Genomic DNA, 10881 nt, shown 5'->3' on the forward strand with positions numbered 1-10881 from the left:
TCACAGATCAACTCCTTTCTCGTCTCCTCCTAGTGTTATAAGCTTTTTCTTTTGTCTTTGAAGAAGTGGGAAGTATTTTCATCTCTCTATTTCCCTCCATCGCCAGGGAGTATGACAAGAGGGTTAACTTAAGGAGCTAACAAAAAAATGCAAAAGAGGATAACTTCTCTATTGCTGTTAATGTTGGGAAAGAGCCTATGGGATTCCATAGTATTTGCTCAAAAATGTTCAAAGGAATATATGAAAATTTCATCCTCAACATTTTACTGCCCAGGAAAAAAACAAAAAAAAAACAAAAAAACCCAGAACTCTAGGGGCCAATTATTCTGCTGTCTTGGACTTTGACCTTAGCAAGTCTCCCTCTGGTTTTAACCTGACTACAACTGAGGAGAGGTGACAGCAGAGTACCAACTGAATGAGCAGCTTGTGTCTAGGGTGGTCAAATTTAATGACTGCCAGGCCTTCAGAGCAACATTCAAAAGTAACAGTACCATGCCAAACTTATAGGCGAAATGAATAAGAGCAAGTTTCACTGTTATTTAATTTAAATGTATTGGTTCCCACTATGTTCATGACATCATACTAGGAGGTAAGTATTCAAAACAGTGGCAAGCCTTTGAAAAACCCACCAATATCAGAGTGTAGTAATACAACTAGAGAAATAGAAGACAGAGTGAGCAGAGCACATGAGAAGCAGTAAAGGGGGAAAGATGGGAGGGCTTACTGTCTGCAGTCAGTAGAGAGGGAAGTATCTGAGTGTGAATTTTTAGATGGGAAGACTACTATTAGAGTCGTCTACAATACTAAACTAGTTTGAAGAGTGGCTCTTGACTCTCTCCTTTGCTTCTGCTCTTCCCTGGTCAGTTAGAGCCTAAAATTTGAAAAACAATTTTTAATAAGGAGCTATAAAGAGTTGGGGTCTGAATCTGACTTTAGCTTTGTAAACTTGAGTTACTTAACCTTTCAAAACCTGTTTTCTCAAGTGTAAAATGAAGTTAACATGTATATGGGAGCTCATAATGCTACTCTCACTTTTATATTTGCAAATTTTCTTAATAATTTTTAGAAAAGGCAGTAATAATACCTATTGCTTAGTTGTTGTGAGGGTTACATGAAACAATACTGTAAAATACCTAGTACACTGCCAGGCATTTTGAATGTGTTCAATAAATGGTAACTATTATCAACATGATGTGAAATGTTATATAATGTTAAGATATGAGTTACTATATTTTAATATTATGAAAATTTAAAAAGTTCACAAGAACTTTAAAAAATTTTTTAGAATGGAGGAAAGAGGAAAATCAAGTACTATGACCCAGTGAATCAGACTGCAGACTTAGAAATACAACAAGGACGACCTTTCCAAATAGAGTCTGACAGGCTCTCACTCTTTCACCCACCTTCATTCTCCCCTCACTACTTTATTTGTCCATTCAGCAAATATGTTCTGACTGAACTGTAGGCAGGACACAGTGCCAAGAGGTGAGAGTGAGAAAGAGATGAAGGCAGACAAAAGAAGGGGATTTAGGGAACAATATAATAGGATGAGCTTTAAGGGGGGAGGTATCTAGGAACCATCTGAAGTCACATGCAAAATGTTTAGAATATGTGGGTGTGTAAAACTTCTCTGGGATCTTCTGGAGGGATTCTAAACAGAATTATTATTTTTTAATGTTAAGGTCTAATAAACTGAAAGAAGCATACAGATTTTTTGTAAGGAAAAACATGTAACACTCCTGAAAACTCACCAAAGTAGCTTTGAGCAAATGAAAAGACAGACCATGATCTTGGATTGAAGAGTCAATATTGTAAAGATGTTAGTTATCCCTAAGCTCATTTATAAAATGTAACACAATCCTAATAAAAATACCATCAAGTCATCTCCTCTTGAAACCAAATTGATTATTAAGTTCATATGCCAGAATAAACAAGCAAAAACAACCAGGAAAACCCTGAAAAAGAGCAATATGAAAAAAACTGGCCCTTCCAGATGTTAAATGACAAAGCCTTTAACATTAAGATGATTTTGTAACAGCATATGAATTGGCAATCAAACCAATGGAACAAAACTGAAAATCCAGTAAGAAATCTAAATGCATACAAAGGTTTAGTATTCAATAAAGACAGCATCTCAAATCAGTGAAGAAAAAAGTTTTTAATAAGTACTGTTGAGACAACTCACTGGCCATTGAGATAAAGATAAAATCAGATCCTTCCTCAAACCAAATACTCAGATAAATTTCAAATGGATCAGACTCTTAAATGTTTTTTAAAAAGTGGAACCATAAGCCATACATGTACTAGAAGAAAATAGAGTCTTAAATGTTTTTCGAAAAGTGAAACCATAAGCTATACATGTACCAGAAGAAAATACAACTGGATTCTCCATAAATTGAGAGTGGGGCAAATTTCCTAACTATGACTGCAAATCCAAAGCAATACATGGTAAGACTGATAAATACGACTATATAAAGATGTAAAACTTGGATAGCAATAAAACAATATATACAAAGTCAAGCATTTGACAACTGGAAAAATATATTTGTAATTTGTATCCCAGACATGATATATCCTTTATCTCATAAAAAGAAAAAACAAATTTAAGCTACACTGAAATATTATTTCTTACCTGGCAGATTGGCAAAACCCCAAAACTTTAACAGCCTACTTTGTTAGCAAGACAGGAGAAACAGAGAAGAAGGGCTTAGGTATGAAATAAAAACTTCTTGGTAAAAAGGAACTTAATTTTTAATAGCAATCCTTAAAGTTTAAAACAAAATGACGGCCTGGCGCAGTGGCTCACACTTGTAATCCCAGCACTGTGGGGGGCCGAGGCAGGTGGATTGCTTAAGGCCAGGAGTTCAAGACCAGCCTGGGCAACATGATGAAACCCCATCTCTACCAAAAAATATAAAAATTAGCCATTTTCCTAACCCAGTCTCAAAATAAATTAATTTTTTAAAAAGTATTCAAGAAAAAGAGCCTGTTTATGAAGTTGGTGATACAACTACACAGAAGATAATTACATCAAGTGACTTTAAGACAGTATCTGACTGCACACCTCAAATAGCATATATTCTAAGGACAAAAGGAGTAACAGAAAACCCAAACAGCATTCAGTAATATAAAGGTCAATGTAGATAATGGCACTGCTACTGGCCTGGTTGATGCCACCACCGGGGAAATCCAGGGAGAAGAAGCAGCCTTGAAGCCTTGGAATGTGACCCACTGGCCCCAGAAAGGATAAAGTCCTGTGGCCGCTGAGAGATTTCAACTTGTGCTCAATACAAGGTGAGTTGTGGGAGGAGGGGCTGCTCAGAGATGAGGCTTGAGATACAGGCACAGCCAGAGTTGGAGGGTAGCACTTGCTGGACCATCCTAAGGGCAGGCAGGCCATCCAAGAGTTTTAAAGCAAGGGAATCACATATTCTGATCTGTGCTTTACAAAGACCACTGGTAACAGTGTACCAAATAGATTGGAGAGGAGGGAAGCTGAAAGCCGCTGACCAACTAGAAGGCTGTTTCATAATCCAGGACAAGAGATTACAGCAGCTTTAACCAAAGGAAGAGAAAGGATAGAAGAAATCAACAGTCTTGTAGCCTAACTAAATATGTGCTGAAAGAGAAGATCATGGCACCATTCCCAGGTTTCTGCCTTTGGCAACTCTGTGGTGCCATCCACTGAGCTTAAGAGCCAGGGAGAAGTACCAGGTGGAAGAAAGATGGCAAACTCACTGCTGCCAATGCCCTGGAAACCATCTTCTGGAGCTAATGGGGACAAGGAGCAAAAGGAGTCAAAAAGGAAAACTCAGGAAGACTCAGTGGTCAGGCCCCAGTCCTAGAAAGCTGAGAAATAGGATGAAATTAGCAGGTTAGATTACCTCTTACAGTATTTTCTCAAAATAAGACATAGAATCACCTATTGTTCACCTTTGTTTTAACACTAAAAATAACCCCACTATAGCTAACACTAGCTAACGAATATTAACCAACAGATATCAATATTTGGAGCCTCAAAAGCTATTATTTACAGTTATAATCCTTTGTTTCTAATTTCCTCATCCTTCCTGGCCCCTTTCTTTCATAAAGCATCCTCTACTGTTTGGTCCTGCTCCAGAGCCACGCTAGTACCTGCAGCAGAGGTCACTCACGCAAACGCCTCCAGGGCTCAGACAGACAGACAATCTCTAATGTTTAAATGGAAGCAACTACTTTTTAAACACTATATGAGCCAAACTCTGGCCTGTAAGAGTTTTCTATTGAGGTACCAGTTTTACAGAATAACCTAAGGTAAAGATATTTCCTTGTTTTTGTTTCCCTTTGGGTACTAATACAACCAGAAATTACATTTATGAATTGACTTTTTCAAAGGTCCGAGTATTATTTAAGTTCTCAGATAGGTTTTGTCTCAATATAGAAGCTCTTCCTTTTCACAGATATAAAGGGAGGGGACTCTTCTGGACAAATGCAGGGAAACAGCCTATCTTTCTTTACTCCTCTGCTTCTTCAAGTCTATCCCCTCCTCTCTTCTTCTTTCCTTTAAAAAAAAAAAAAAAAAAGAGGTCTCAACTGGAATGCAGTGGTCTGTTCATAGCTCACTGCAGCCTCAACTCCTGGGCTCGCATAAGTGATCCTCCTGCCTCAGCCTCCCAAAGTGCTGGGACTACAGGTGTGAGCCACTGTGCCCAGCCTTCTTTCCCTTTTAACCCAACTTTCCTGAGTCTGAGGAACTGACTCCATCTGTAACAAGCCGATGCCTATAAACAAAATAGTGGAATTCCACTACCTCTTCCTTTCCTCTCTCAGTAGAAATGTTATGATATCTGCTAACGAGGTTGCCTAGACAATAGGTCCACATCTCACCAGTCTCATGTAAATTAACAACCATCTCTAAGGCATTTATGAAGCAGTTCATTGGGTAGATACTTATATTACACAAACATTCAACTATGCTTGACCACTTTAGACAGAAAACAAAGACTGATAAGACTTAAACTCTGAGGTTGAGGTTACAGAGCAGTGAAACAGCACCTGGTTTCAGGGGAGATTCTCATCATGCCTTCAGTTAGATGGTGTTAACATGTGATTTAAACGGCTCTGTACCTTTTAAAGGGTCAAGAGCCTTTCTGAGATCAGATTAAAGTAACTGGCTCTCTCCCCAGAAAAAAATGACATTCACACAAATTTGCAGGCAACTTCAAAGGATTCATGGGTCTCTTGAAATTCAACCATTTACCCTGAAATTAACAATCTCTGACTTACATGGATCAGTATAATACATTTATGTGAGGAAATGAAATACGTGGCATCATAATTTTGAGGATTTGGAGTTAAATAACAACATTAGGGAAATGTAAGGAAAGCTGGCTTTCTTTCCTTATCCTTCTCTCTCGAGGGCTGCCAGAGTCTCAAAACTGTATGCTCTCTGCAAATGAAATACTGCACTCTCTGCAAGACTTACAGAAAGTGACAATCTCATCTCTGAATTTCAACGCCCTTAGTATTTAATTATTTCCTCTATGCGGTTAGTAGCTTGTTTTCTCCACATTATCCAGATGATGGCTTTGGAAGGCAGACTATTGGAGATCCAGAAAACCACATATCCCAATTTAATTTCCTTGTGAAAATCAAAGAGCTCACTCTGCTGAAGAGTTGAAAGAGGCTGAGGGGTCACTGCCTTCCCCCAGGGTGCTGGTTCAGCCAGTACTCAAGAAGGGTAATGTAAATACTCAGTATGAGGCAACAGGGCATACCAATTTGTTTTTCAATCTATTTTATTTCAGTTCAAAGCATCATTGCGGACAGATAGTCCAAGAAAACAAGCCACACTTGCGTTACACTCAGTCTTCCTCAATCTCCAAAAGCAGGTGAGTATTGCCAAAGTGTGGCTCGTTTTCCTAGACTGCCTGTCTGCAATGATGCTTTGAACTGAAATAAAATAGATTGAAAAACAAATTGGTATGCCCTGGCTCTTCTTGCAGTTTCATATTATCCTTCAAAGCTAGCTTTAGCACCTGCTCTTTATTGGAACCCAACAGATGCAAATCACAGAGTAAAACTGTAATACTTTAGATGCAAAGGTCCCACCCAAACCTAAAACAGCAATTTAATTCAGGCGTGTTGTTTAACATTGCACTAACATGCCACTCTCTGTCCAGTTCTTTGCTACGTTTGCAGGGTTGGATTGTGTCTTCCGATGACATGTGCAATATGGTTACCGGGGAGAGTTTAGAGTGACACTTGCCATGCTGTTCTTCTTACACAGTTCCCTTGATTTATTATTGCTTCTAATTTCTTATGTTTATGAACCCAAACATTATCCTATTCTTTACTTACTCAAAAAGCCTACCATTTGCTTCAAAGCATTCCATACTGTTTTAGGGTACGTGACATTATTTTGAAAACTTTTGGAGGAAACTTGAAATCATTTGCAAACAAATTTTTAAATTGCCACCAACTAAAAGAAGTCTAACATTTGTTTAGAATGCCTTAAGAGAATAAATACACCTTTGATGGAGGAACACAAGTAGTTTCCAACTTAAAACACTAAAATGCTGAAAAGTGTTCTGCATAGACAGCTGTACAATTTGGCTTTAAAAAAATTAGATGCCATTTGGAGAAGTTCTTCTCCAAGCAGAAACACTAAGAAAAACAAGATCTGCTCCCCTCTTTCCGGAGATAAAAAGTAGTGGGCTTCTATTTTTAATTGGATCCCCCATTCTTAATTTTGTCTGTAATGTATTTCTGGACTTTTGTTATTAGTTAGCACTTTATAAAGTTTCCATTTGGAGCTAAATTTGGTTATTCAGCAATATGTGTAACAACAATAAAAAGAAAATACCATAGCTATGAATACAGTTTCTCTTATTTAATCTGCACAACCCTTTGAGGAGGCACCATCATTCACATTTTCCAGATGAGATAACTAATCTGTAACTTGCCCTTGGGCATGCAGTTCTCTCAGTAGTAGCTGGTTCAGGGCCAGGGACTGAGCACAGGAGTGAACCACAGCACAGTGACTCCCTTTGAGTTCTCCAACATCTCAAGTTGTTACCCACCTTAGTCTCCTAACCTGCTGAAAAGTTCTTCCTCCCAGCTTCGTCTCTCCCTTTCCCCTTATTGCTAGCCTAGTTCCTTGTCACTCAACAAGTTTCAACTTAAACTACCTTTCTTAAGACAGGTTTTCCCTGATCACCCAGATAAAAAGTGAGTCTCCCAGGTTAGTGTCTCTCTCTCGGTGCTGTTTTATTTCCTTTAGAGCGTTGCCACAATTTGGAATAACTTTGTTATTTCTTTACTGTCTTGATACTAGGCTTTAGCTTCCAGAACAGAGCCCCAGGTCCATCTTGCTCACTCTGGTAATCATAGGACCTAGACAGTGGTGCTTGGTACACGGAGACACTAAAATATTTGTTTGAGGTTGGGCGCGGTGGCTCACGCCTATAATCCCAGCACTTTGGGAGGCCAAGGCGGGCAGATCATTTGAGGTCAAGAGTTCAAGACCAGCCTGACCAACATGGTGAAACCCCATCTCTACTAAAAATACAAAAAAATTAGCTGGGCATGGTGGCATATGCCTGTAGTCCCAGCTATTCAGGATGTTGAGGCAGGAGAATCACTTGAACCTGGGAGGCAGAGGTTGCAGTGAGCCGAGATTGCACCACTGCACTCCAGCCTGGGCAACAGAGTGAGACTCCATCTCAAAAAAACAAAGAAAAGAAAAGAAAAGAAAAACTTGTTCAATGAATGACTTGGATTTGTTTACTTAGTATTTACCTGCAAACACCAGGTTATAGGTACTGGCTAGCAGCTGAGGATACAACAGGTAAGGTGTGGTCCCCGCCCTTAAGGACCTCCTAAACTAGTAGGAAAGACAAAAAACAGATGAAACAATGACCTCCTAAACTAGTAGGAAAGACAAAAAACAGATGAAACAATACAGGGTGGCGAGTGTGATCAGATTAGCTTCAGCTCCCAGCTGAATGCATTAGCTATGTAACCTCGAACATTTCTTCTCCGTGAGTTTGTTTCCTCTATGTGTAAAATGGTAATACTAATACTACTTATGTCATAGTATTGGTGTGAGGATTAAATGATAGTCCATATAAATAAAGCACTTAGCACGGTACCTGGCACAAAATAATCACTCAATAAATAGCAACTACTAATTTTACTATGATGATGCTATTACAGCTGTATTCGAAATTATATTTGTCTACTTGTATACCACTTGTCCAAGCCCCATACAGAATTTAAATTCCATGGAAGCGCAGAAATCGTGTTTGTCTTGTTCACCACTGTATTTCCAGGAATTTGAAACGTCTCTGGTACACAGTAAGTCTTCAACAAACACTAACTGATTAATGAATGCATGCGTACATGCACGCGGTGTTCTGAAACTGTTTGTTAAATCGCTGATGAATAGCCAAGTTTGGGGACTACTGACATAGAAGAAAAGTGTTTATATTAGAAAGGAGGGGCAGAAGTTTGATGCTTTAGCTAAGTAAAAAAAAAAAAATTGCACTTTGAGATTGTAATTAAATCTCCATTAACCATACAAAGATCTGGGTACAATTCCAGGGAAGAGCCAACAATTCCAGGTAGAAAAGACATGAAAGAATAAAATCCAAACAGTTTGACCAACGCCATCAGGCAGGGGGCTCCCAGGGACGGGCTCAGTTTCGCAGCCCTATAACCTAGTACACCTATAAATATCTTAACCACTCAGAACCAACTTCTTCCTCTTTTGTAAAATGGAAATACCATACTTACTTATAAAGCGTGGTCATAAAGTACAACAACACTTGTATGAATATAAATAAAGCACCTGGTTCATTGTAGCACTAGCTGCATGGTATCACTGCTATTCAAAGCAGGAGAAACTCTGAATAGTAAGACCAGAAGGGAAGCCAGAGTGTTTGTCAACTAAAGCGCTCTCGGTGCATCTCGAAGTTTTAACTCGTTTCCCCCTCCAGGAGAAGGGACGAGAGGAATAGCTGGATGACAACACTGATCCAATCTACTTGTGTTTAGGGCAGGCGTCAGCAGACGTTTGCTGTAAGGGACCAGAAAGAGCTTTGGCTTTGTGAGCCAGCCGATTAAAGCCAAGCAACGGCTGCGCAACTACTCAACTCTGCCCTCTTGGCAGGAAAGCAGCCATAGACAATACATCAGCGATGAACATGGCCGTGTTCCAATAAAACTTCATTTATGGACTTGATTTCACAGAACTTTCTCAAATTACATGAAATATTCTTCCCCTCAACCATTTGAAAATGTAAACAAAGACCGAGAGGGGAAGAGAGAAGAGGGGGATGGATTAGGCCCAAGGCCGTAGTCTGCTGACGCCCGGTGAAGGGACCTGAAGGGAGGGGGAGTGAGACAGCGACAAGAGGCCTCCGGACGTGCCGAGAGGGAGGTGCGGGGCGACAACAGGCCCCAGGCGGTGTCAGGCCCGGCCTGGCGCCCTGAGTGGGTCCTCGCAGTCTCTCTCCTCTGCATTCTACAGCAGACCCTGCGCTAGGGATGCAGGCCGCCCCTGGCGGGGGCACGTCCGGGGTGTAGGTGAGGCGGCGGTGAGGCGGCTGTGACTCGGCAGAGTCCCGCGGGTTCGCCACGCGGAAGGGTCTGTGTACACCCCTCACTTAGGGCGCAACCGGGCCTCCGCTGCAAAAAGGGTCTCCACGCGGAGTCCCAGCCCCGTTTCTATGGTTACCTGTTCAGCACCGATTCAAACTGCCGTTCTTTATTGACAGCGCCATAGAGGACACGAACACTCCTGCCCGAAGGGAACAATAAAGCTTTCGCCATTCAACAGCGCCGGAGACGCCAGAAGGCGGCCATCTTGAGGCCGGCGCGCAATGGGTATCAGAGGGGAGGGGGCAGCCCGACCTGCCCCGCGCGCCGCGGTCACGTGCTGGGGGCGGGGTATGCGTCACGCGCTCGCTCTCCACCAATGCTAGGACCGCGGGGCCGGCCGGTTGCTAGGCCGGTTCTCTGACCTCTAATCTTGGCCACGCCCTCTTTCCCTCCCCACACTTCCTAAGGAAAGTTTTTTTCTTCTTTTTTTTGAGACGGGAGTTTCGTTCTTGTTTCCCAGGCGAGTGTAGTGGCGCGATCTCGCCTCACTGCATCCTCCGCCTCCCAGGTTCAAGCGATTCTCCTGCCTTAGCCTCCCCAGTAGCTGGGATTACAGGCGCGCGCCACCACGCCCGGCTAATTTTTTTTCTCTGCTATTTTAGTAGAGATCGGATGTCACCATGTTGGCTAGGCTGGTCTCGAACTCCTGAGCTCAGATGATCCGACTGCCTCGGCCTCCCAAAGTGCTGGGATTACAGGCGTGAGCCACCATGCCCGGCCCTAGGGAAAGTTGTAATGGAGCTCCGCAGTCTCTCGCTTGGGCAGCTCTAGGGTTAGGATTTTGTTTCAAAGGATGGCAAGGAAGTGAACACAAAAGGCTTCGTTTTTCCAAAACAACACATTCACGTGCGAGATGGAGAGGCAACCTGAGCCGCGTCCCCAGTGTCCCACTCTTTGTGGGAGAGGCTTGGCGCCGGTGGGGTGCGGTGGGCTGAAGGTGTCCTGGAGGCATCTTGATCCTGCCTCTCGCACCTCCCAATTTTGGGATTTAGGGGCTTAAGGGATTTAGCCCTAGCTTTTCTTTTGCTCATTTTCCTTCTCACACACTATGCGTTCCTCGTTGAAGCGTCCCCTTGCCACCTTCCTTACACAAACATTTAAATCAGATCCAGCAGTATCATACTGAGTCACCTCCGCGCTGGCCCACTGAACACAGTCACCCTGTCACTGACATGCAGCCACTTTTTCTATCCCTGCCAGTTACGCACCCAAATCCAGCCGTCTTAGTGCAATGTCTAG

The 10881-nt window shown here is 42.0% G+C and overlaps 1 protein-coding gene across 8 annotated transcripts in view; it reads right to left on the reverse strand.

The window, feature by feature from the left end:
* Positions 1-9872, reverse strand: part of ZBTB40 (zinc finger and BTB domain containing 40) — a 79654-nt gene extending 69782 nt beyond the window's left edge. For 7 of the 8 annotated variants that reach the window (XM_077970618.1, XM_001101372.5, XM_077970609.1 and 4 more), the window contains exon 1: positions 9719-9872. The gene's annotated coding sequence lies outside the window, so the exon portion shown is untranslated. Of the gene's footprint in view, positions 1-8775; positions 9059-9718 lie in introns of all 8 variants that reach the window. The other variant, XM_077970592.1, reaches the window with a different exon arrangement.
* Positions 9873-10881: the final 1009 nt, after the last annotated feature.

The sequence above is a fragment of the Macaca mulatta genome, chromosome 1 (assembly GCF_049350105.2).
Source record: "Macaca mulatta isolate MMU2019108-1 chromosome 1, T2T-MMU8v2.0, whole genome shotgun sequence".
NCBI lineage: Eukaryota > Metazoa > Chordata > Mammalia > Primates > Cercopithecidae > Macaca > Macaca mulatta.